The following is a 27,249-nucleotide window of genomic DNA, read 5'->3' on the forward strand; positions in this document are numbered from 1 at the left end:
TTAATCAGAATCTTCGTGGTATAAGCTAGATAGATGGCAGCATTCATGGGAATCCGAAAATTCTAACCTTGTCTGTGGTATTCCGAGTAGGATTTCGGGAATCTGGAAAGTCTAACCTTGTCTGTGGTATTCCGAGTAAGATTCCGGTATTGAATGACTGTGACGAGCTTCAAACTCCTGAGGGCTGGGCGTTAGTGACAGACGCAAAAGAATCACTGGATTCTATTCCAACCTGATTGAGAACTGACAAATGAATAGCCGCGCCATGACAGGGTGTGTTGAACATTTTCACTGAGAGGATGGGAGGTAGCCATTGACAACGGTGAAACCCTACATACAGCTTGCCATGGAAGGAGTCTTGCGTGCTTGAAGAAGAAGACAGTAGGAAAGCAGAGATTCAGAAGATAGAGCATCTCCAAAACCTCAACATGTTCTCCATTACTGCAAAACAAGTATTTATTTCATGTTCTTTTACTTTTCACAATCAACCCTGATTATTATTGATATCCTGACTAAGAGTTACAAGGTAACCATAGCTTGCTTCAAGCCGACAATCTCCGTGGGATCGACCCTTACTCACGTAAGGTATTACTTGGACGACCCAGTGCACTTGCTGGTTAGTTGTGCGGAATAACAAAAGTGTGATTGCAATTTCGTGCACCAGCTGCCAATAGATTCTAGCTTATACCACAAAGATTCTGATTAAGAAATCCAAGATATACCCATTCAATCGAAGGTAGAACGGATGTGGCTGTCAGGCACGCGTTCATAGATTGAGAATGGTGATGAGTGTCACGGATCATCACATCTATCATATTGAAGTGCGAATAAACATCTTAGATAGAAACAAGCGTGTTTGAATAGAAAACAGAAATACTTGCATTAATTCATCGAGACGCTGCAGAGCTCCTCACCCCCAACAATGGAGTTTAGAGACTCATGCCGTCAAAAAGTACATAGTTCAGATCTAAAATGTCATGAGGTCAAAATAAATCTCTAAAAGTTGTTTAAATACTAAAATAGTAACCTAGGTTTACAGAAAATGAGTAAACTAGGATAGATAGTGCAGAAATCCATTTCTGTGGCCCACTTGGTATGTGCTGGGGCTGAGACTTAAGCTTTTTACGTGCCTGGGCTGTTTCTGGAGTTAAACGTCAGGTTGTAACCTGTTTTGGGCATTTAACTCCAATTTGCAACCTATTTCTGGCGTTTAACGCCAGAATGGAACATGGAACTGGCGTTAAACGCCAGTTTACGTCGTTTATCTTCGAGAAAAGTATGAACTATTATATATTGATGGAAAGCCCTAAATGTATACTTTTCAACCCAATTGAGAACATGCCAATTGGACTCATATATCTCCAAAAAATCCATTTCGAGTGCAGGGAGGTCAGATTCCAACAACATCAGCCATCCTTTTTCAGCCTGAATCAGATTTTTGCTCAGCTCCCTCAATTTCAGCCAAAAAATACCTGAAATCACATAAAAACACACAAACTCATAGTAAAGTCCAGAAACATGAATTTTGCCTAAAAACTAATAAAAATATACTAAAAACTAACTAAAACATACTAAAAAATACATGAAATTACCCCCCAAAAAGCGTATAAAATATCCGCTCATCACAACACCAAACTTAAACTATTGCTTGTCCTCAAGCAACTAGATAAATAAAATAGGATAAAAAGAAATCAAGAAGTAATAATATCTCAGAGTTTTAAGTGAAGCTCAGATTCTAATTAGATGAGCGGGACTAGTAGCTTTTTGCTTCCGAACAGTTTTGGCATCTCACTTTATCCTTTGAAATTCAGAATGATTGGCATCCATAGGAACTCAGAATTCAGATAGTATTATTAATTATCCTAGTTTAGTATGTTGATTCTTAAACACAACTACTTTATGAGTCTTGGCCGTGGCCCTAAGCACTTTGTTTTCCAGTATTACCACCGGATACATAAATGCCACAGACACATAACTGGGTGAACCTTTTCAGATTGTGACTTAGCTTTGCTAAAGTCCCCAATTAGAGGTGTCCAGAGTTCTTAAGCACACTCTTTTGCTTTGGATCACGACTTTAACCACTCAGTCTCAAGCTTTTCACTTGGACCTGCTTGACACAAGCACATGGTTAGGGACAGCTTGTTTTAGCTGCTTAGGCCAGGATTTTATTCCTTTAGGCCCTCCTTTCCATTGATGCTCAAAGTCTTGGATCCTTTTTGCCCTTGCCTTTTGGTTCAAAGGGCTATTGGCTTTTTCTACTGCTCCTTTTTTTTCACTGCTTTTTCTTGCTTCAAGAATCAATTTCATGATTTTTCAGATCATCAATAACATTTCTCTTGTTCATCATTCTTTCAAGAGCCAACAATTTTAATATTCATAAAATTTAATATAAAAAATATGCACTGTTCAGGCATTCATTTAGAAGACAAAAAGTATTGCCACCACATATAAATAATTAGAATTTTCCTTATTAAAAACTCGAAAAAATATTGCCTCCTTATTCTAAAAATCTACTATTTTATTCATGTTTGATGATGATGAGAAAATTAAATTATAGCTTAATTGGAGATAGAATCAAAATAGGGATACTAATTACTACTACTCATATATAACTTCTAAGGTAAATTCCTAATATGAACAATTATCACAGAGTTAAGGCTAAGATTAGGACTCAACAACCTTTATTTTGGGAGGTGGATGCTCCTTTAATCTGTGGAGTGCTTGGCCCTTCAAGAGATAGCTTCTGACGCTTCAGTTGCTTCAGTTCACGCCCTTGCTATTCTTGTTCCCTAAGCAGTTTGCAAAGCATGCTACTTTGATTTTTCTGTTCTTCCTTTAGTTGATCCATAGCTTCTTGCAACTTGGTGACAGATGCTTCAAGACGCTCCAAGTATTCAATTTGAGGGATTTCCGGGAGGAACTCCTGTGCTTTCCTCTTGATGGGGTCGTCCTGCACTTGTTGTCCTTCCATTGAATTTTTGGTGATTGGTTTCTCAACTGAGATATACTCATTTACTCCCATCTTTACCCCAGCATCTTTACATAGCATAGAGATTAAGCTTGGATAAGCCAATTTGGCATCTTTGGAGTTCTTGTTTGCAATTGTGTAAAGTTCACAAGAGATCAACTGAAGAACTTCCACTTCGTTTTCCAACATAATGCAATGGATCATTACTGCTCTTTTGATGGTGACTTCAGAGCGGTTGCTAGTGGGCAGTATAGAACGCCCGATGAAGTCCAGCCAGCCTCTGACAACTGGTTTGAGATCTCCTCTCTTGAGTTGGTTTGGGACACCTTTTGTGTTGGTTGTCCACTAGGTTCCAGGGAGGCATATGTCCTCTAGAAGTTCGTTCAAGCCCTTATTTGTTCTCATCATTCTCCTATTAAAGGAGTCTGGGTCATCTTATAGTTGAGGCAGCTTGAAGATCTCTCTTATTTTGTTAGGGTGGAGGTGAACAATCTTCCCTCTTACCAGAGTTCGATAGTCATAGAACGCGGTTCCAGCTATTCTCTGCCTGTCTGTTTGCCACAGATTAGAATAGAATTCCTGAACCATGTTTCTTCCCCACATTTGTTTCAGGATTAGCTAGGATTTCCCAGCTCCTGCTTCAAATTTGCTCTTAGATCTCCAGATATTTTTCTTCTTTCAGATCGAATTTAACTTCCGGGATCACTGACCTTAGACCCATTATTTTGTAGTAATGGCCTGAATGTTCTTTGGTTAAGAACTTCCCTTGATTCTAAAGTGGTTTTGGAATATTCTCTTTCTTGCCTCTTGGAGTGGTTTGTTTTCCCTTAGGAGCTATGATCTTAGTGGGTATTGGTTTAGTGATCACGAATAAACACACCAAATTTAGAGGTTTGCTTGTCCTCAAGCAAAAGAAAGGAAAGAAGAGGGATATGGGGAGAACCAAGTCCGAATTGTGGAGGTGGGGGGGAGGCTGAACTAGTATTTAAAGGGAAGGGGTGGGTTTTCGAAAATTTTTGAAGAAGATATTATAGAAGATGTGATTTGTAAAAGATAAATATGATAGGAAAAAGATGTAATTTGAAATTGAAAAGATATGAAAGATATTTGAAAAAGATAAATCTGAATTTTGAAAAGAAGATATGATGAGTTTAAAAAAAGATTTGAGAAGAATTTTAAAAGATTTGAAAAGAATTTAAAAAGATAATTGAGTTTTGAAAAAGATTTGAAAAGAAGTTGAAGAGGATTTGAAAAAGATTTATGTTTAGAATTAATATACATTTGATATCTTTGAAAAAGGATTTGAAAAATTAGGATTTGTAATGTGTTTATGCAAGAAATTATGGATGGAAACATGAAGATTTGAAAAAAATCAAGTTGGGAACAAAAACTTCCTCCCCTCCACAATCTTAGCGATAAACGCCCAACTGCTGCATGTTTTGGGCGTTTAACACCCAGTTGGTGCTTGGTCTGGGCGTTTAACACCCAGCTGTTGCTTCTAGCTGGCGTTAAATGCCAGAAACTTCTTTATTACTGGGCAGTTTTCTGAACGCCCAGGATGCTGTAAATCTGGCGTTAAACGCCTAGAAGCTGCTTCTTTCTGGCGTTTAACACCCAGATGGCTATCTCTACTGGCGTTAAACGCCCAGTGGATGCCTCTTTTGGGGGTTTAATGCCCAAAACAACTCTTACTGGCTTTGTCGCACCAGTGAGCCTCTTTTTGCTGTTTTATCCTCTGAATCCTTCTGTAACTCTATGAACTCATGCAATTGCTATTTTATCTTGAAGACAATTAATATGAACCTGTAAAGTTATCATTTAATTAACAAATAAGCTTTGTTAATGGCTGGGTTGCCTCCCAGCAAGCACTTCTTTATTGTCTTTAGCTGGACTTATTACTGAGCTTTAATCAAGTCTCAGTTTTGAGCATTCTTGCTCAAAATTGCTTTCAAGATAATGTTTGACTCTTTGTCCATTAACAATGAATTTTTTGTCAGAATCATTATCCTGGAGCTCTATATATCCATATGGTGAAACACCTGTAATCACATATGGTCCTCTCCACCGGGATTTCAATTTCCCGGGGAATAATCTGAGCCTAGAATTAAACAGCAGAACTTTCTGCCCTAGCTCAAAGACTCTGGATGACAGCTTCTTATCATGCCATCTTTTTGCTTTCTCTTTGTAAATTTTTGCATTTTCGAAAGCATTGAGTCTGAATTCCTCTAGCTCATTTAACTGGAGCAGTATTTTCTCTCCAGCTAACTTGGCATCAAGGTTTAGGAATCTGGCTGCCCAGTAGGCCTTGTGTTCCAGTTCTACTGGCAAGTGACAGGCTTTTTCATACACGAGCTGGTATGGAGAGGTCCCTATAGGAGTCTTGAATGCTGTTCTGTATGCCCACAGAGCATCATCCAAGTTTCTTGCCCAATCCCTTCTACGGTTGATCACAGTCCGTTCCAGGATTCTTTTAAGTTCTCTATTAGAGACTTCAACTTGCTCATTTGTCTGTGGATGATATGGAGTTGCCATCCTGTGGCTAACTCCATATCAAATCATAGCAGAGTAAAGCTGTTTATTGCAAAAATGAGTGCCCCCATCATTGATTAGTACTTTAGGGACACCAAATCTGCTGAAGATGTGTTTCTGAAGGAATTTCAGTACTGTCTTAGTATCATTAGTGGGTGTTGCAATAGCCTCCACCCATTTGGATACGTAATCCACTGCCACCAGAATATAAGTGTTTGAGTATGATGGTGGGAAAGGCCCCATGAAGTCAATACCCCATACATCAAACAACTCAATTTCCAAGATCCCTTGTTGAGGCATGGCATAACCGTGAGGCAGATTGCCAGATCTTTGGCAATTGTCACAATTACGTACAAACTCTCAGGAGTCTTTATAGAGAGTAGGCCAGTAAAAGCCACATTGGAGGACTCTTGTGGCTATTCGCTCACTTACAAAATGTCCTCGATACTGTGATCCATGGTAATGCCAGATGATCTTCTGTGCTTCTTCTTTAGGCACACATCTACGGATTACTCCGTCTGCACATCTCTTGAAGAGATATGGTTCATCCCAAAGATAGTACTTTACATCCGAGATCGATTTCTTTGATTACTTCCTACTATACTCTTTGGGTATGAATCTCACAACCTTGTAGTTTGTAATGTCTACAAACCATGGCACTTCCTGGATGGTAAAGAGTTGCTCATCCAGAAAGTTTTCAGAGATCTCAGTAAGAGGGAGGGACGCCCCTTCTACTGGTTCTATTCGAGATGGGTGATCTGCTACTTGGTTCTCTGTCCCTTTTCTGTCTCTTATTTCTATATCAAACTCTTGTAGAAGCAACATCCATCTTATGAGTTTGGATTTTGAATCCTGCTTTGTGAGTAGATATTTAAGAGCAACATGGTCAGTGTACACAATCGCTTTTGATCCTACTAAATAAGATCTGAACTTGTCAATGGCGTAAACCACTGCAAGTAACTCTTTTTCTGTGGTTGTGTAGTTCTTCTGTGCGTTATTTAAAACACGACTGGCATAATAAATGACGTGCAGAAGCTTGTCATGCCTTTTTTTCCAACACTACACCAATGGCATCGTCACTGGCATCACACATTAGTTCAAATGGTAATGTCCAGTCTGGTGCAGAGATGACTGGTGCTGTGACCAGCTTAGCTTTCAGAGTATCAAATGCCTGCAGACACTCCTTATCAAAGATAAATGGCGTGTCTGCAGCTAGTAGATTACTCAGAGGTTTTGCAATTTTTGAAAAATCTTTTATAAACCTCCTATAGAATCCTGCATGCCCCAGAAAGCTCTGATTGCCTTAACATTAGCAGGTGGTGGTAATTTTTCAATTACCTCTACCTTAGCTTGATCCACCTCTATTCCCTTGTTCAAAATTTTGTGCCCAAGGACAATTCCTTCAGTCACCATAGAGTGACATTTCTCCCAGTTTAAAACCAGGTTAGTCTCCTGGCACCTCTTTAGGGTTAAGATAGGAGCTGAATGAGTCTCCAAATACTGAAAAGTTATCCATGAAGACTTCCAAAAATTTTTCCACCATATCAGAGAAAATAAAGAGCATGCACCTTTAAAAGGTTGCAGGTGCATTGCACAGACCAAATGGCATCCTTCTGTATGCAAATACTCCAGATGGACATGTGAATGTTGTTTTCTCTTGATCTTGGGGATCTACTGCAATTTGATTATAACCTGAATATCCATCCAGAAAGAAGTAGTAATCATGACCTGCTAGTCTTTCTAGCATCTGGTCTATGAATGGTAAAGGAAAATTATCATTTCTCGTAGCTGTATTGAGCCTTCTGTAATCAATACACATACGCCACCCTGTAACTATTCTTGTAGGAACCATTTCATTTGTTTCATTATGAACCATTGTCATGCCACCCTTCTTAGGGACGACTTGGACAGGGCTCACCCAGGGGCTATCAGAAATAGGATAAATAATCCTAACCTCTAGTAATTTAGTGACCTCCTTCTGCACCACCTCCTTCATGGCTGGATTCAGCCGCCTCTATGGTTGAACCACTGGCTTAGTGTCATCCTTCAATAGGATCTTGTGCATGCATCTGGCTGGGCTAATGCCCTTAAGATCACTGATGGACCACCCAAGAGTTGTCTTGTGTGTCCTCAGCACTTGAATTAGTGCTTCCTCTTCCTGTGGCTCTAAGGTAGAACTTATGATTACAGGAAAAGTGTCACCTTCTCCCAGAAATACATATTTTAGCGATGGTGGTAATGGTTTGAGCTCGGGTTTAGGAGGTTTCTCCTATTCCTGAGGGAATTTCAGAGGTTCTATTATTCTCTCTGGTTCCTCCAGATCAGGCTGAACATCTTTAAAGATATCCTCTAGCTCTGATTCGAGACTCTCAGTCATATTGACCTCTTCCACAAGAGAGTCAATAATGTCAATGCTCATGCAATCGTTTGGTGTGTCTGGATGCTGCATAGCTTTGACAACATTCAACTTAAACTCGTCCTCATTGGCTCTCAGAGTTAATTCCCTCTTTTTGGATATCAATGAGGGTTCGTCCAGTTGCTAGGAAAGGTCTTCCTAGAATGAGAGTTGCACTCTTGTGCTCCTCCATTTCCAGCACCACAAAGTCAGTGGGAAAGGCAAATGGTCCAACTTTGACAATCATGTCTTCAATCAGGCCTGATGGGTATTTAATGGAGCCATCAGCAAGTTGGAGACATATCCGGGTTAGTTTGACTTCTTCAGTCAAACCTAGCTTTTTGATAGTGGATACAGGTATTAGGTTGATACTTGCTCCAAGATCACATAGAGCTTTCTTGGTACAAGTACCCTCTAATGTGCATGGTATCATGAAGCTTCCGAGATCTTTAAGCTTCTCTGGTAAGCTTTTCAGAATGTCTGCACTGCATTCTTCAGTGAGGTAAACTTTTTCAGTTTCTCTCCAATCCTTCTTATGACTTAAGATCTCTTTCATGAACTTAGCATAAGAGGGTATTTGTTCAAGTGCCTCTGCAAACGGAATCTTTATTTCAAGAGTCTTGAGATAGTCTACAAAACGGGCAAATTCCTTATCATGTTCCACTTGGTGGAGTTTCTGAGGATAAGGCATTTTGGCTTTGTATTCCTCAACCTTAGTTGCTGCAGGTTTATTTCCTATAGATTTGGTTGGAGAAGCCTTTTTAGAGGGGCTGCTATCAGCACTTGTATGTGTCTGATCCCCCACTGGCATTTGAACGCCAAGGTTGGAAGCTGGATTGGCATTAGACGCCAAATCCTTACCTGTTTCTGGCATTTGAACGCCAGAACTGAGCTTCCCTTGGGCATTTAACGCCAACTCCTTGCCTGTTTGTGGCGTTTGAACGCCAGAACTGAGCATGGGTTAGGCGTTTAACGCTAGCTTTTCACCCTTTTCTGGCGTTTGAATGCCAGAATTATTCCTCTCTGGGATCTTACTAACCTCAGAGGGATTTTGGGTAGCAATTTGTTCATTTCTTGGCATCCTGCTGCCTTGAAGTGAGGTATTTAATATTTTCTCACTTCTTAATTGAACTGCTTGGTACTCTTCTGTTATTTGTTTTGATAACTGCTGTTTTGTTTGCTTCAACTGTACTTTCATATTCATATTAGCCATTCTTGTATCTTGTAGTAGCTCCTTGAATTCGGCTAGCTGTTTTGTTAGAAAATCTAATTGCTAATTGAATTCAGTAACTTGTTCTGCAGGACTGAGTTCAGCAGTTACTGTTTTAGCCTCTTTTTTCATGGAAAACTCACTACTTAGGTACAGATGCTGATTTCTGGCAACTGTATCAATGAGCTCTTGAGCTTCTTCAATTGTCTTTCTTATGTGTATAGATCCACTAGCTGAGTGGTCCAAAGATATCTGAGCTTTCTCTATAAGCCCATAATAAAAGATATCTAACTGCACCAACTCTGAAAACATTTTAGAGGGGCATTTTCTTAGCATCTCTCTGTATCTCTCCCATGCATCATAAGGAGATTTATTATCTCCTTTTTTAAAGCCTTGGATGTTCAACCTTAGCTGTGTCATCCGTTTTGGAGGGAAATATTGATTCAGGAATTTTTCTGAAAGCTGTTTCCATGTCCTTATGCTAGCCTTAGGTTGGTTATTTAACCACCTCTTAGCTTGGTCTTTTATAGCAAATAGAAACAGTAATAATCTATAGACATTCTGATCTACTTCCTTATCATGTACTGTGTCAGCAATTTATAAAAACTGTGCCAGAAACTCTGTAGGTTCTTCCTGTGGAAGACCAGAATACTGGCAACTTTGCTGCACCATGATAATGAGCTGAAGATTCAACTCAAAACTACTGACTCCGATGGAGGGTATATAGATACTACTCCCATATGAAGCAGTAGTGGGGTTAGCATATGACCCCAGAGTCATTCTGGACTGTTCATTTCCACTTAGGTCCATGATGGAGAAAGGAAAATAACGTGGATTTATTTTATTATAAAAAATTTTTTCGAAATAATAAAATAAAATAAATAAAAACTAAAGTAAAAATAGAAAAATTTAAAAATATTTTTTGAAGATTTTCAAAAAAGTGAGGAGAGAGAAAGTGGTTAGGATATTTTTGAAAAAGATATGATTTTTAAATATCTTAAAAGGATAAGATTTAAAAAATTTTGAAATTGAAATCTGAATTTTTATAAAGAAAATTCGAAATAATTGCTTAAAAATAGTTAGAAAAGATAATTTGTTTGATTTTTGAATTTTATTATGAAAGAGAAAAACACACAAAAGACACAAGACTTGAAATTTTTTAAATCCAATGCTCCTTGTTTTCGAAAATTTTGGAAGGAAAACACCAAGGCACACCAAACTTAAAATTTTAAGATCAAAGCACAAAGAAGACTCAAGAACACCTTGAAGACACACAAGAACAACAAGAACAAAAGATAGAACACCAAACTTAAAATTTTTAGGAAACCACAATAAAATTTTCGAAAATTAAAGAAAAATTAACAAGAGAACACCAAACTTAAAGTTTAGCACAAGATTTAATCAAAGAAAAATTATTTTTGAAAAAGTTTTAAAAGGAAGATGCCCAATTACCAAGAACACAAACCCATTGCTCTAGCCAATTGGGCTATAAATGTAACGTGTTTTAAAGAAATATTTTTAATAAATAATTTTTTTTTTGAAAACTGATATTTTGAAAAAGCACAAGAAAAACAAAAAAAGACACAAAACAAGACAAACTAAATATCAAACAAGGAAAATAGACAAGAACAACTTGAAGGTCAAAGATGAACAAAGAACATGCAATTCAAAAATTGAAAGACAAAGAAAAGCATGCAATTGACACCAAACTTAAAACATGACACTAAACTCACATAAAAACTAAAAATTAATAAAGAAAAATAATATTTTTAAAAAAATTTTTGAAAATAAAATAAAAGACTCCGACCCAAAAGACAAAATTTTCCTAATGTAAGCAACAAGATTCACCATCAGTTGTTCAAACTCAAACAATCCCCGGCAACGACGCCAAAAACTTGGTGCACAAAATTGTAAATCACACTTTTCACAATTCATACCACTAACTAGCAAGTGCACTGGGTCGTCCAAGTAATACCTTACGTGAGTAAGGGTCGATCCCATAGAGATTGTTGGCTTGAAGCAAGCTATGGTTATCTTGTAACTCTTAGTCAGGATATTAGTTATAATTATCAGTTGACTTGCAAATGAACAAGAGAGCATGGATTAAATAATACTTATTATGCAGTAATGGAGAATATGTTGGAGTTTTGGAGATTCTTTGTCTTCTGAATCTCTACTTTTCCCCTGTCTTCATCTTCACGCATGCAAGGTTCCTCCTATGGCAAGCTGTGTGTTGGTGGATCACCGTTGTCAATGCTACCATCCGTCCTCTCAGTGAAAATGGTCCAGGTGCACTGTCACCGCACGGCTAATCATTTGTCAGTTCTCACTCATGCTGGAATAGGATCCATTGATCCTTTTGTGTCTGTCACTACGCCCAACCCTTGTGAGTTTAAAGCTTTTCACAGTCATTCAATCCCTGAATCCTACTCAGAATACCATAGACAAGGTTTAGACTTTCCGGATTCTCAAGAATGCTGCCAATAGATTCTAGCTTATACCACGAAGATTCTGATTAAGGAATCCAAGAGATACCCATTCAATTGAAGGTAGAACGGATGTGGCTGTCAGGCACGCGTTCATAGATTGACAATGGTGATGAGTGTCACGGATCATCACATCTATCATATTGAAGTGCGAATAAACATCTTAGATAGAAACAAGCGTGTTTGAATAGAAAACAGAAATACTTGCATTAATTCTTCGAGACGCTGCAGAGCTCCTCACCCCCAACAATGGAGTTAAGAGACTCATGCCATCAAAAAGTACAAAGTTCAGATCTAAAATGTCATGAGGTCAAAATAAATCTCTAAAAGTTGTTTAAATACTAAACTAGTAACCTAGGTTTACAGAAAATGAGTAAACTAGGATAGATAGAGTAGAAATCCACTTCTGGGGCCCACTTGGTGTGTGTTGTGGCTGAGACTTAAGCTTTTTACGTGCTTGGGTTGTTTCTGGAGTTAAACGTTAGGTTGTAACCTGTTTTGGGCATTTAACTCTAATTTGCAACTTGTTTCTGGCGTTTAACGCCAGAATTGAACATGGAACTGGCGTTAAATGCCAGTTTACATCGTTTATCTTCGAGCAAAGTATGAACTATTATATATTGCTGGAAAGCCCTGGATGTCTACTTTCCAACCCAATTAAGAGCGCGCCAATTGGACTCCTATAGCTCCAAAATATCTATTCTGAGTGCAGGGAGGTCAGAATCCAACAGCATCAGCAATCCTTTTTCAGCCTGAATAAGATTTTTGCTCAGCTCCCTCAATTTCAGCCAGAAAATACCTGAAATCACAAAAAAATACACAAACTCATTGTAAAGTCCAGAAACATGAATTTTTGCCTAAAAACTAAAAAAAATATAATAAAAACTAACTAAAACATACTAAAAACTACATAAAATTATCCCCAAAAATCATATAAAATATCCGCTCATCAGTTATTGTACATATGTTGATATTATGAATATCTTAATTTTTGGTATGCTTGCTAGTTTTGATAGTTGTAGGACTTTGCTTCTCTTTGTTTCTTATTAGTTTCTGTCTTCTTTTCTCTTGGTATAATGAATTCTCACCCCTTTGGCTATAAGTTTGGTTACAATTATTTTGTATGAATTAAAAGCTTCAACGAGGAATAACATTATGGGAATGGATATCAAGTTAGGGAGGAGCCACATGCTTATGGTCAACCTTTATGGTAACAACCTCCTCCAGTCTCTTATGGTTATGATCCACTGATAGTAAGAATTATTGTTGGTCTAGAATTTTCTCTTATAGAAATAGAACTTCTTCATTGTAAGCATAACTCCAAATCAACAAATAACTCTCAAATCAAATTTTAAATATACTAGTTGTCACAAGTACAAACCCCAATGAAAATTAACTAAAGTATTTAAACCACGGGTCGTCTCACAAGAAATTGCAATGAAATGATCAATTATTGGCTATGAAGAACAAGGGGTTTAATTTATAAAAGGGACAAGAAAATAAATGACAAAAAAAGTAAATCAAGTAACTAAAGAAAGCAAGTAATAAAGCGAGACATTCATGGCAAGGATTGAGAATATAGGCTTTCTATCCTAGACACTAATCATAACAATAATTAACAAGAATTTATCTTATTTTGTCATCTCTAACAATGGAAGAAGGTATAATGTTAACTTCACACGAGAGAAAGTCAAATAAGACTAGTTAATCTCAATCCAAAAGTCCTAATCAACTCACTAATTAAATTAGCAAGAGATTAAAATCAATGGAAATAATATTAACTAACAACTCTAGATCACCAATCTAAATTGGGTATTAATGACTCAAGATTGCCCAATTCTTCTTTCCAAGCCAAGAATGCTCAAAAAGCTATTTTAACATCCTACCAAGGATTTTGTCAAACACTTGGAAGGCATAAAAGGAAAGCATAGTAAAAGTGCAAGAATAATAAAATCTATCAACTACCCAATGCAAGAAAAGTAAGATCAACAACTCAATTCAACAATAAAAGAACATTAAGCATCAAATTGCATTAAAAGAGATCTAAATCCTTCATGAGCATTCATAAACATAAAATGACACATAAAAGGAAAATTAACACTATAAACTAAGAGAATGAAGGAGTAGGAACAAGAAATTATAAAGGAAACAATATGAAAACAAGAGTTGAACCCTAGATCTAAGATGTAAAGTAACCTAAGAACCCTAATTCTAGAGAGAAGTGGGAGCTTCTCTCTCTAGAAAGCTAACCTACATGATGCTATCCTACAACTAATTGCTCCCCCTTTGTCCAATCTTCAATTCTGCATGAAATAGTCTCTGGAATTAGTTGGATTTGGGCCTGGGAAGCTCAGAAATTGCCCCCAGTGTTTTGACTTTAATGATGTCACGCATGTGCGAGCTATGACGCGTACGCATGGGTCACGCGTACACGTTGGTTGGCATTTTACTTTCCACACGTATGTGTCATGTCACGTGTACACGTCGCCATGCGGCTTCATCTCCATGCGTGCACGTCTGTCACACGTGCGCATCGATGTATGCACTCCAAATCCTTGATTTTCCATGAATTCTCAACTTTGCATGCTTTTCTCTTCACTCCTTTGATCCATTCCTAGTCTTTTCAACCTGAATTCACTAAGAAACACATCAAAGCATCTAGTGGAATCAAAGGTGAATTAAAATTACCAATTTAAGGGCCTAAAAAGCATGTTTTTACACTTAAGCACAAATTAAGGGAGAATTACAAAACCATGCTATTTCATTGAATAAATGTGAGAAAATGTGATAAAATCCCCCCAAATTAAGCACAAGATAAACCACAAAATTGGGGTTTATCATCCACCCCATAATGCACACTAATATGAACCAATTCCTCAACATTGTTCCCCACCATACTCACAAGGCTCCTCTTACCAAACACCTTCCTATAACCCACCTCCATCATATTACCAACCTTGTTTACCTCCCCCTTGTGACCACTATGAAAGAAAATCCTTAGAGCTACCACAATTTCAACACAATTACTTCCAAGAACCACCATTCTCACACACACCACCTCAATAATCCTACCAATATGAACTACCTTCCTATTGTGGACCCTTTCTCCCACATGATGAACCCTCCTATCCACCTCAAACATCAATGAATGACATCTCATTTCATGTCTCCAAGAGCAAAGAGAGATTTATACTACTCTCCAAGGGGTAATAACTACTTTAGTCGCCCTAAGCTTAGACACTTAAAGCCCTCCCATGGTTACATGTGGAGAATCTAATGAGAAATGGAGCGTGAGAGAGAGATTAGAGACTCCAGTGGAAAACAAAGAATGGGACTTTGTATTGGGAGAATTGGAGGAAGCCGGGATTGTTGAAGAAGAGGAAGAAGTGGTTGAAGATTTAAGAGATGTTGTAAGCTCTTGGAAATCTAAATTTGTAGAGCCTTCTTCTGAGAAGTTTGAAATTGATGTTGACAAGGGTAGTGCATAACCTCCGATGCATGTTATGCATGAAGAATTAGAAGAATTGGAGTAAGCAACAAATCTGCCTATTGAACAAATCTGCCTATTGATGATGATTTTGCATCAACATATAATCCTTTTTAGCTTAATAAATCTTCTCCCTTTAAGTTTGAGGTTGATGTTGAGACAGATTTCATATTGCCTCTGGTTTATGATTTGAGCGATGGAAAAGAGTTTGAAGAATTCGGTAAGGATGAGGTTGACTTTGAAGAAGCTTATCAAGTGGTTGAAGTCCCTCAACAAAAAAGGACGAGAGTGGAAATTTCTTTGTTAAGACGGTTGGAACCATTTCCTTCTAGGCTACCATCCATTCTATCATTCAAGTGGGTAAAACCTTTATCCTTAAGCTTTCTTTTTCCGCTTGAATATGGTTTGCTTCAGACGGATAGTCAACTTAGGGCTCTTTGTAGATTTAAGAGGAAAAGAGAAATGGTTAGTGGTTGGAATTGCCATTCAAGATTCACTATGGTCAAGAGGTCAAGGCCTAATTACAAGGCTTGGCATGGAGCTCAATTATGTAGGTTTAGGAGGATTTTTGGATACTTGTTTGAGGATTCCAAGGTGAGTATACCACCCGATTAGAATTTTGATGATAAACTTGAAAACGGGTGTAGAAATAAAGTTTGTGATCCCGGCATATGTGATGAGGATCAACTTCGGGAGCCCTTAGCTTGTGTGGAACTCTATCAAGGCTTGGTGCAGTTGATCTGGAGTGTTGGAGCATACTTGAAGTCCAAGCATTGGTGGAAGTTCAAGGAAGAGTATAAGCACTTGCCACCATCACAAGGAGCTCACCACATGTCCAACTTAAGGACTATAAATAAATGTGCTAGGTGGGAGACACCCCACCATGGTAACATCTTTTCCTTTTTTCTCTTTTGTATATATTGTTAAATAAGTTTAATTTCATGTTTAGTTTAGTTAGTTGAGTTTAATTGGTAGTCTAGGGTGTTAAATAAGGTTTGGCAGTGTTTATATGACTATTTGGGTGTTTGGAATGCTTGGTTTGGTGCTAGAACTTGAAAAATTTTGAAAAACATAGCACCTTGTCATGCCTACGCGTGACCCTCATATTTTGAGCGTGCTAGGATCATGCGAGCATTGTGCCATCACACGGTCCAAACAAAGAGTTGTGCACGTAGTGTGCGGGAACCGTGCATCTAGTGTAACACCCTAATTACCCTAAACCTTACCTCATGCTGTAAAGCAAAGGTTAATCAAAGGTTACACCATTTCTAAAGCTTATACATAAATATATAGAAGAAATACTAATTCTAGAAGCCTGATGAAAAAAATAAGCTCAAATACGGAATTGCAAAGCGCGAATGTTCACACGAAGCTAAAAGCATAAGGACAAGATCCACTTTGTGAGATAACAAGATAGATGTAGTTATATAAGAGTATAATAATCATAAGATACTAGCCACAACCCGCGGAGTTTAGGTCAGCTAGTAAACTACTGACATACAGAGTTTTGAAAATAAAATAGTTTATACAGAATATCTCTCACAAAGTAAGCCTCTAAAGCAAAATAAAATACAAAAGTGAGAGTACTAATAAAATAAATCAAAAGAATCCAAATACATGATAAAGGTCCTCTGCTCTGTCACCATCAAGCAACTCATCGAGGTGGGTTGCGACCTGCATCTGAAAAATAACAACAAAGTATGGAATGAGAACCGGAGGTTCTCAGTATGGTAACAGTGCCCAGTAATGTAAGATATAAGACCCCAGGACGCTAGAGGCAATCTTAGAGCTTCATATCCGACGTAAGATTCAACTTAAAGCATACTAAAATTATAACCATAACTTTAAAACCTTTGTAAAAAGGGGTAAACTAACTTAAGAGATTTCTAACTATCAGATCACCACTGTCCCACAGCCTTCTCCAGCCTAACCGCCATGCGATCCCATCACCACCGCCTTCCGATCCTCCTCAATCCCAGGAGAAAACATAGGTAATAGCAATGGAAGTAAAGCACAAATATAAGCATGTATATCAAGTAATTCAAATAGGCAATTAGGCATATTATACAATTAGGCAAACAATACAAGTCAGCAAAGCAAACAAATAGATAGAAGATGTACATGATGAATGCCTGTCCTATTGGCTGTGATATCACATTCTTGGTTCAACTGCCAACCCGAAACATCTCCATGGAGATGTCACCCTTCGGAATCATAATGAGAACCCTCGAGATATGGTGCTCGGAACACCGTCTAGGATTTTGTGCCTGCACACTCTAGTGATCCGAAGGAATGCGAGCGGGATACTCTTGCCACGGACCTTGCATCTCAACCTAAGTGGGACGAACCACCACCCTTACGCCGCCGCCGCTACCTCGACAGGTGGGATCCAACCAAATCGTCCCTGCCAGACGCATAGCGTCTCAACAATCTCAGTATAAAACAGTCATTTAGTGGTTTTCAAAAATCATTTTTCAATATATCATGGATCCATCATTCCATTCTGAGTCCCAAACTCATCTCAACTACTTCCAATTCATAATTTCCATTCCGAACTCATTATTTCACCGCTTTCACAATTTCTTGTCAATAATCACCAATATACTATTCTTCCTTCTCACTCAACCAAACCCATCCTCAATACACCAGAAACCTAAGCCTCAGTTCTCTAACTTTTACTAGAAATATAGAAATAATTCCACCCATGACCTTCACTATGTTTTAGCATCCAAACAAGCCAAAAATTCTTAGATAGGTGTCACAGAATTTTACAAGCTTGCCGGAAAGGTGGAACAATTAAAAACAAGATTTTTATTGAAAACAGGACAGTGTGTGTACGCACAAGGGTGTCCATGCGCATGCCCAAGAGGATTTTAAGATGTGTGCATACGCATAGAGGTGTGCGTACGCACAGGGAGTAAAAATTTCAACTCTATTTATCCGCACAAGGCATGCAAACACCTCCAATAGAGTTCACCTTCCAACGTGTGCGTGTGCACAGCTCACAAAACTTCGTTGGTTGTGTGTGCGCACAGAGCGTGTTAACGCTCCCATCAGTAGCCATATCCCCGTGTGTGCGTGCGCACAAGGCTGTGCGTGCACACAGTTTCAAAAATCCATGGGGTGTGCATGCGCACACAAACCAGAAATCATAAAATTCTATAACATTTTAGAATTCAGATTTTGACACTAAACTTTGAATGATCATAACTTCCTCTACAAAAATCTATTTCCTACAAACTTTATATCAATTTTAAAGCTCTCAAAGACATCTTTAATTTAAAAAAAGTTTCAGGTAATTTTAAGATTTGATGCTCAAGTTATGATCCCTCAAACTTAGCCCATAACTCATTTTTTACCAAAAATTTACGAGTTCTCAACTTTAAAATTTCACAACCAAAACCAAACTAAAACAAACTCCATCCCACATCAGATTTTTACCATTTGTATCACAATCCACTACTGATATCATATAATTCTCAACTCCCAATTATCCATGATTTCACACTAAACCCCTTCTCATCCAACAAACTCCTCAATAATCATTCTATCACTATCAATCTTCAACATCACCCTCATTCAGCCTCAATATAAATAATCAACATTATTTAACAACATCAACAATATTATTCATCCAAATTCATCATATATCATACATCAAAAACATTATCTAGCAACATTAATTGATCATACATCATCAACCAACCAAATTCAACAACCATATCAATCCAAACCTATCCTATGGGTCACTAGCTTAAGTGTCTAGAAATATTATATATTACATAGATGAAACCAAAATCATACCTTGGCCAATTCCTAATATGTGCTTTACACTAAAATTTGTGCCCAACAAGCTTTCAACCATCAATAATTCACCAAAAGGCCACCAATCAACTCCAACAAGCATCAACATTCCATATTCCAAGCTTATCCACAGAAATTAGAGGTGAATCCAACAATTCCTAACTAATGGTTAGAACCAAAAAAGGTTAAATAAAACTAACGGGCTTGGTGAGAACTTTGCGTAGCCGCTGACAGCACGCGAATCGGAGCACTGTAGCTCGAGTTATGGCCACCGGAAGTTTTATGTGAATAGTAACCTTGCTCCTTTCTCCTCTCAACTCATTTCAGCATGGAAACTTGGGTTTTGTGATGTTATGTGCTAAATGAGCTTCATTGATGATCTTATATATTGTTGGGCTTGGGCCTAACTTGGTCCCGGTCCAACCCGTTAGTATTTTTGGCCCGTTTGACCCAACTTGGGCCAAACCTTTAAAATTCATGCCTAGTTTTCAATTCAAAATATTTTCCTAAGGTTTTCTACTGTTTTTATTATTCTCACACAATACCGGACTTAGTTAAGCCGGTACTGCCGTTTAATTTACCGGTACGTGTTTTTACGCAATTTTCCTAAGAAAATTACATTTTCCAACTCAGAAAAATTTACTGGATCCAAAAATCATATTTATATTTTCTAATTAATATTCTAAAATTTTGAACCTATTCCGAGCAATTAAATTATTATTATTATTTTATGTTAATTAATCGGTTAATTAATTCGCGATTCTTACACTCTCCCAACCAAATAAGAAGTTTTGTCCTCAAAATTTGGTTTACCCATCTCCATCATTAAATGTTCCCTCAACTCAAAATTACCTCCTACTATGCTTTTTTTCATCCCTCCATAGTAACTCAGATTCCTACTTACATCCTTTATTTCTATTTATAATGCCATATCTTAACCGAATTCAAACATATGTTGTACTCATGCTTTTTACTCTTAGATTCCCTCAACTCAACTTCTATACTACATCGGCATTTCAACTCAATATGTTCCAAGTGCATTTCTCAAATAAATCATTTCCCATCTCAATCCTAAACCCAAAGTCACCACACTCAATTATCGCAATGCTTACCTTCCAAACTCGACAATTGTACTCACCTGCCATCCAAATCCAAATTAGTCACCTACCCTCATGTTCACAACCTATCCTAAACCATTCTATTCTTGCAATCACAATTAAACTTAGTTCTTAGAAACCTTTACTTACATTAATCCACTAAACTCTTCAAGTATTCAAGCTTAAGATATGTCTAGTTACCATCCCACTACTTGTATTCACAACTATCATGTGCCATTTCTTTCCGCAAGCTCCTGTTGCGCAACTCTGATTTTCAACCACTAATTAACTAACTAATCCAAATGTTCACTCAAGTCATACATCATTATCAGATTACAAAACCTAGGCTCAATTCTGAACTCTCTCAACTTAACCCAAATAGTGTTTATGCTCATCCTAAGACTAAGTCATAATTTAGTGCCTTATAGCATCTCTATGCCCGATTTAAGGTCTCATTAAATCTTCAATCTTTAAAATTTTATTACTTATTACCTAGAATCTCAACAACAACTAGGGTATCTATTTCGGTTGTTCATCTTTGCTTTAAGTGAAACACTATAACTCGACATACTAAACAACCTACGAGTTTTCCCTTATTATAACTAAAATCAAATTTTAAACTAGCAAAAAATTCAAGTCTAAATTTATTCTCACTTATTTTTCTCCTCCTCTACTTATGTCTACGTTCAATAATTCACCATGTACCAGTATTATATTAACCACCCGATAATCTACGCGTAGAAACCAAGTCAAGTGCGGAAATTTGTGAGTGATAGCTTGTCTCAAGATCGTAATCCTGTATTAGTTACATCCATCTCAATGAAGGTAGTTCCTCTTTACTCCACATCTTCAGCATAAGCACAAATGCAGTAGGCTTCAGATCGCAATTCAAAGATTTCACTTCATGCGGCCTTTACTATCGCGATGCGTCAACCATTACATCCTGATGTTACATCAGAACGCACTCCCAAATTTTCCTATGAAATGCACCAGTAGATCCTTAATGGTCCATGGGTTTTAAGCAGTGCAAACACTAAAAGAAAATTAGAGTGCACCTCAAGAAAAAAATTTCTAATGAATAACTCTTGGTAGAAACAATAAGATAAATTGAATTAAAATGGTCTTTACTGATTGTTTATCTCAATAGAAATCTTCCTCACACTTGATTAGGTCGAACCAGATTTAGGCTCAGGTCAAGGAGTACGAGTTTCGTGAAAGGAAACAAGCAAGCAAGGTTTGATTTTGGAAACATTCAATTTGATTATCAAGAAAGGTCAGGGAATAAAGTTCTTCAACACGGATTACAAAAGAAAGATAGATCGAGTTACAAGCATTTGTTGGTAATCTCTCTCGTATTAGGTCTCCCATTACTATCCTCGGCACGGATACTTGTTCTTCACAGTCACTTTGTTTAACCGTCGGTAATCCACGCAGAGTCACATTCACCACCAAGCGTATATAACCCTTAGCTACAACTGTCCCTCTTTCCATAAAGTGTTCTGCTACATAACATCGCCAAATGATGAATCCATATATAACGATATATTTTCGTTTGATTTGAGTGGATTTCATCATATAAACCCACATTTATTTATCTAAATAGCATGCTTTTGAGATTTCTTCCTAAAATGTGCTTAAAAGTGAAAACATGCTCTTTTGTGCGTAATTTAGTCAATTTTTATTCACTTTAATCCCATTTGGTGCTTTGATGTATTTGTTAAGTGATTTCAGGATTCCAAGGCAAGTATGGGTTGAAGAAGTGAGAAAAAGAGCATGCAAAAAGGAAGAAACCATGAAGAAATAGAGTTTGGACATTCCAGCATCCGTGCGGGGGCACAGGCGACACGTGCGCACTCACAAGCGCGAGCACAGCGACGCATACGCGTGGAGGAATTTCATCCGGTGACGCGTACGTGTGACCCGTATCACGTGAGTGATAAACCCCATTTGTAGGGTTTATCTTGTATTGATTTTTGGGGATTTTATCACCTTTTACTCACATTTATTCAATGAAGTAGCATGGTTTTATAACTTCTCCCTTAATTGTGCTTAAGAGTGAAAACATGCTTTTTAGGACTCAAAATTGCTAAATTTAATTCACCTTGATTCTAGTAGATGCCTTGATATGTTTGTTAAGTGATTTCAGATTTAGAAGGCAAAGATTGGATCAAGGGAATTGATGAGCGGATAATTTATACGCTTTTTGGCATTGTTTTTAGTATGTTTTAGTTAGTTTTTATTATATTTTTATTAGTTTTTAGTCAAAAATCACTTTTCTGGACTTTACTATGAGTTTGTGTGTTTTTCTGTGATTTTAGGTATTTTCTGGCTGAAATTGAGGGACCTGAGCAAAAATCTAATTTAGAGGCTGAAAAGGACTGCAGATGCTGTTGGATTCTGACCTCCCTGCACTCGAAGAGGATTTTCTGGAGCTACAGAAGCCATATTGGCGCGCTCTCAATTGCGTTGAAAAGTAGACATCCTGGGCTTTCCAGCACTGGTTACTAGTTCATACTTTGCCAGAGATTTGATGGCCCAAACTGGCGTTCTAAATCAGCACATAACTGCCCGGCGTTAAACGCCGGAACTGGCACAAGAATGGGAGTTAAACGCCCAAACTGGCACAAAAGTTGGCGTTTAACTCCAAGAAAAGTCTCTACACATGAAAGCTTCAATGTTCGGCCCAAGCACACACCAAGTGGGCCCGGAAATGGATTTTTTTGTCATTTACTCATTTCTGTAAACCCTAGGCTACTAGTTCTCTACAAATAGGACCTTTTGCTATTGTATTTTCATCTTTGGACGTCTAGTTCTTAGATCATGGGGGCTGGCCATTTGGCCATGCCTAGACCTTCTTCTGTATGTATTTTCAACGGTGGAGTTTCTACACACCATAGATTAAGGTGTGGAGCTCTACTGTACCTCGAGTATTAATGCAATTACTATTGTTCTTCTATTCAATTCAGCTTATTCTTATTACAAGATATTCATTCGCACTCAAGAACTTGATGAATCTGATGATTATGTGACGCTCATCATTATTCTCACTTATGAACGCGTGCCTGACAACCACTTCCGTTCTACAAGCAAACAAGGCTTGAATGTTTATCTCTTGGATCCCTTAATCGGAATCTTCGTGGTATAAGCTAGAATTGATGGCGGCATTCAAGAGAATCCGGAAGGTCTAAACCTTGTCTGTGGTCTAAACCTCAATCATTGAATCCTACTCAGAATACCACAGACAAGGTTTAGACCTTCCGGATTCTCTTGAATGCCGCCATCAGTTCTAGCTTATACCATGAAGATTCCGATTAAAGAATCCAAGAGATATCCACCCAATCTAAGGTAGAACGGAGGTGGTTGTCAGGCACGTGTTCATAGGTGAGAATGATGATGAGTGTCACAGATCATCACATTCATCAAGTTGAAGAACAAGTGATATCTTAGAACAAGAACAAGCGGAATTGAATAGAAGAACAATAGTAATTGCATTAATACTCGAGGTACAGCAGAGCTCCACACCTTAATCTATGGTGTGTAGAAACTCCACCGTTGAAAATACATAAGAACAAAAGTGATCATTGGCCTCGGCCCCAGAGAGGGAACCAGAAGAGCCAAGATGAGAATACAAGAGTGAAAGGTCCTATATATAGAGAACTAGTAGCCTAGGGTTTACAAATGATGAGTAAATGACATAAAAATCAACTTCCGGGCCCACTTGGTGTGTGCTTGGGCTGAGCATTGAAGCATTTTCGTGTAGAGACTCTTCTTGGAGTTAAACGCCAGCTTTGGTGCCAGTTTGGGCGTTTAACTCCCATCCTTGTGCCAGTTCCGGCGTTTAACACTGAGAATTCTGATGGTGACTTTGAACGCCGGTTTGGGCCATCAAATCTTGGGCAAAGTATAGACTATCATATATTTCTGGAAAGCCCAGGATGTCTACTTTCCAACGCCGTTAAGAGCGCGCCAATTTGGCTTCTGTAGCTCCAGAAAATCCACTTTGAGTGCAGGGAGGTCAGAATCCAACAACATCTGCAGTCCTTTTTAGTCTCTGAATCAGATTTTTGCTTAGGTCCCTCAATTTCAGCCAGAAAATACCTGAAATCACAGAAAACACACAAACTCATAGTAAAGTCTAGAAAAGTGAATTTTAACTAAAAACTAATAAAAATATACTAAAAACCAACTAGAACATACTAAAAATAATGCCAAAAAGCGTACAAATTATCCGCTCATCACAACACCAAACTTAAATTGTTGCTTGTCCCCAAGCAACTGAAAATCAAATAAGATAAAAAGAAGAGAATATACAATGAATTCCAAAAACATCTATGAAGATCAGTATTAATTAGATGAGCGGGGCTTTTAGCTTTTTGCCTCTGAACAGTTTTTGGCATCTCACTCTATCCTTTGAAATTCAGAATGATTGGCTTCTTTAGGAACTCAGAATCCAGATAGTGTCATTGATTCTCCTCGTTAAGTATGATGATTCTTGAACACAGCTACTTATTGAGTCTTGGCCGTGGCCCAAAGCACTTTGTCTTCCAGTATTACCACCGGATACATACATGCCACAGACACATAATTGGGTGAACCTTTTCAGATTGTGACTTAGCTTTGCTAGAGTCCCCAATTAGAGGTGTCCAGGGTTCTTAAGCACACTCTTTTTGCCTTGGATCACACTTTTATTTCTTTCTTTCTTTTTCTCTTTCTCTTTTTTTTTCGTTTCTTTTTTTTATATTCACTGCTTTTTCTTGCTTCAAGAATCATTTTTATGATTTTCCAGATCCTCAGTAACATGTCTCCTTTTTCATCATTCTTTCAAGAGCCAACATTCATGAACCACAAATTCAAAAGACATATGCACTGTTTAAGCATACATTCAGAAAACAAAAAAATTATTGCCACCACATCAAAATAATTAAACTGTTATAAAATTCAAAATTCATGCAATTCTTTTCTTTTTCAATTAAGAACATTTTTTTTTTTTAAGAGAGGTGATGCTTAATTCTCCTAGGGAGGTGTTTAGTTGCTCCCAATAGTTTTGTGGAGGAAAGTGCATCCCTTGAGGCATCTCAGGGATTTGATGATGAGAGGGGTCTCTTGTTTGCTCCATCCTCTTCTTAGTAATGGGCTTGTCCTCATCAATGGGGATGTCTTCCTCTATGTCAACTCCAACTGAATAACAGAGGTGACAAATGAGATGAGGAAAGGCTAACCTTGCCAAGGTAGAGGACTTGTCCGCAACCTTATAAAGTTCTTGGGACATAACCTCATGAACTTCTATTTCTTCTCCAATCATGATGCTATGAATCATGATAGCCCGGTCTATAGTAACTTCGGGCCGGTTGCTAGTGGGAATGATTGAGCGTTGGATAAACTCCAACCATCCCCTAGCCACAGGCTTGAGGTCATGCCTTCTCAGTTGAACCGGCTTCCCTCTTGAATCTCTCTTCTATTGGGCGCCCTCTTCACAAATGACTGTGAGGACTTGGTCCAACCTTTGATCAAAGTTCACCCTTCTAGTGTAAGGATGTTCGTCTCCTTGCATCATGGGCAAGTTGAATGCCAACCTTACATTTTCTGGACTAAAATCCAAGTATTTCCCCCGAACCATAGTAAGCCAATTCTTTGGGTCCGCGTTCACACTTTGATCATGGTTCTTGGTGATCCATGCATTGGCATAGAATTCTTGAACCATTAAGATTCCGACTTGTTGAATGGGGTTGGTAAGAACTTCCCAACCTCTTTTTCGGATCTCATGTCGGATCTCCGGATATTCACTCTTTTTGAGTTTGAAAGGGACCTCGGGGATCACCTTCTTTAAGGCCACAACTTCATAGAAGTGGTCTTGATGCACCCTTAAGATGAATCTCTCCATCTCCCATGACTCGGAGGTGGAAGCTTTTGCCTTCCCTTTCCTCTTTCTAGAGGTTTCTCCGGCCTTGGATGCCATAAATGGTTATGGAAAAACAAAAAGCAATGCTTTTACCACACCAAACTTAAAAGGTTTGCTCGCCCTCGAGCAAAAGGAGAAAGAAGAGAATAGAAGAAGAAGAAATGAAGGGGAAGGGAATGGCTTTGTGGTTCGGCCAAAGGGGGAGAAGTAGTGGTTAGGTTGTGTGAAAATGAAGGAGTGAAGATGGGTTTATATAGGAGTGGATAGAGGGGTAGGGTTCGGTTATGGGAGGGTGGATTTGGGAGGGAAAGTGTTTTGAATTTGAATGGTGAGGTAGGTGGGGTTTTATGAAGGATGGATGTGAGTGGTGAAGAGAAAGATGGGATTTGATAGGTGAAGGGTTTTTGGGGAAGAGGTGTTGAGGTGATTGGTGAATGGGTGAAGAAGTGAGAGAGTGGTGGGGTAGGTGGGGATCCTGTGGGGTCCACAGATCCTGAGGTGTCAAGGAAAAGTCATCCCTGCACCAAGTGGCGAGCAAATTTGCTCTTCATGCCAATTCTGGTGTTAAACGCCGGGCTGGTGCCCATTTCTGGCGTTTAACGCCAAGTTCTTACCCTTCTCTGGCGTTTAACGCCAGTCTGGTGCCCCTTTCTGGCGTTAAACGCCCAGAATGGTGCCAGACTGGGCGTTAAACGCCCATCTGCTAGCCTTACTGGCGTTTAAACGCCAGCAGGTTCTTCCTCCAGGGTGTGCTATTTTTCTTTCTGTTTTTCTGTTTTTGCTTTTTCAATTGATTTTGTGACTTCTCATGATCATCAACCTACAGAAAACATAAAATAACAAAGGAAAATAGATAAAATATAACATTGGGTTGCCTCCCAACAAGCGCTTCTTTAATGTCAGTAGCTTGACAGAGGGCTCTCATGGAGCCTCACAGATGCTCAGAGCAATGTTGGAACCTCCCAACACCAAACTTAGAGATTGAATGTAGGGGTTCAACACCAAACCTAGAAGTTGGTTGAGGCCTCCCAACACCAAACTTAGAGTTTGAATGTGGGGGTTCAACACCAAACTTAGAATTTGGTTGTGGCTTCCCAACACCAAACTTAGTGTTTGACTGTGGGGGCTCTGTTTGGCTCTGTTTTGAGAGAAGCTCTTCATGCTTCCTCTCCATGGTGACAGAGGGATATCCTTGAGCCTTAAACACAAAGGATTCTTCATTCACTTGAATGATCAATTCTCCTCTATCAACATCAATCACATCCTTTGCTGTGGCTAGGAAGGGTCTGCCAAGAATGATGGATTCATCCATGCACTTCCCAGTCTCTAGGACTATGAAATCAGCAGGGATGTAATGGTCTTCAACTTTTACCA

Source organism: Arachis duranensis, chromosome 10, assembly GCF_000817695.3.
Source record: "Arachis duranensis cultivar V14167 chromosome 10, aradu.V14167.gnm2.J7QH, whole genome shotgun sequence".
Taxonomy (NCBI): Eukaryota; Viridiplantae; Streptophyta; class Magnoliopsida; order Fabales; family Fabaceae; genus Arachis; species Arachis duranensis.